The following is a 918-nucleotide window of genomic DNA, read 5'->3' as shown; positions in this document are numbered from 1 at the left end:
CCAGAATGACCTCTACTCCTCCTTCCATTTTAGAGTCCCTGTAAATTAGAAAGAACTCTTGCCACCTTGAGTAATGTCATGATATAGCTTATTTATTTATTTATGGGAGTGGAATGTGGCTACCTTTTCTCACTTTAAATTAGGACCACTGGGGAAAGCACCATCAAGGTAGCCATGATTTACCAGCATGCCAGTTTTTCAAAATTCTTAAGTGTACAACATTCCAGAGTATAGATGGAATAAAAGGAAAGAAGACAAAATTTATTGTCATAATCTTGTAGGGCTAGCCTTGGGCAGAGCCAAGTCCTCACATTCACTCAAGGGCTCACATTTAGATACTGACATTATCTCCAAGTGAGACTGTAGAATCCCAATGTGCGTGTGTGTGTGTGTGTGTGTGTGTGTGTTAAGCAGATCACTCACCAAGTGTAAATAAACATTTAAAATATGCCACAGGGTAATCCTGCTCTTGGTATTGCGTTTTTTATTTGTTCATTTAATATATCAGGAACCCCCCCCAGAACCATTCCCAACCTCTTGGGGGTCCTGATTCAGCATCCTACCACTAGCGGGGGGACAGGGTAAAAGGGAGACTTGGAGGATGGGGTTTGCGCATCAGCCATTGCCGAGTCAGGTCCCAGGCCTGAGAGTTGGGCTCTGTGCTCCAGCGGAGAGCCCCGAAGGCCCGGAGGCTGGAGGGACCGAAGCCCCGCTGAGCCACACGGACGCGGGACGGCCTCGCCGCCACCTGCCAGAGAGCTCGGGCGGGGCCTCGCTGGGCTGGGGCGGGGGGCGGAGCCGTGGCGAGGCGCTGGCCGCCGGGAGGGAAGGCCCGGGCCCGGAGAGGTGGGTCGGCGGCGGGCCGGGAGCGGAGGCTGGCCCCCGCTGCGGCTCCGGAGGCGGCCCTGCGCCCCGCGC

General features: G+C 54.1%; 1 protein-coding gene across 12 annotated transcripts in view; it reads left to right on the top strand.

The window, feature by feature from the left end:
• Positions 1 to 753: 753 nt before the first annotated feature.
• STN1 (STN1 subunit of CST complex) overlaps positions 754 to 918 on the top strand; it is a 44770-nt gene continuing 44605 nt past the window's right edge. For 4 of the 12 annotated variants that reach the window (XM_034663229.1, XM_034663226.1, XM_034663232.1 and 1 more), the window contains exon 1: positions 777 to 901. The gene's annotated coding sequence lies outside the window, so the exon portion shown is untranslated. Of the gene's footprint in view, positions 902 to 918 lie in introns of all 12 variants that reach the window. The other 8 variants (XM_034663233.1, XM_034663224.1, XM_034663222.1 and 5 more) reach the window with 5 other exon arrangements.

This window comes from Ailuropoda melanoleuca, chromosome 6, assembly GCF_002007445.2.
Source record: "Ailuropoda melanoleuca isolate Jingjing chromosome 6, ASM200744v2, whole genome shotgun sequence".
Taxonomy (NCBI): Eukaryota; Metazoa; Chordata; class Mammalia; order Carnivora; family Ursidae; genus Ailuropoda; species Ailuropoda melanoleuca.
Note: the sequence above shows the minus strand (reverse complement) of the source record. Positions and strands in the feature narration are given on the sequence as shown.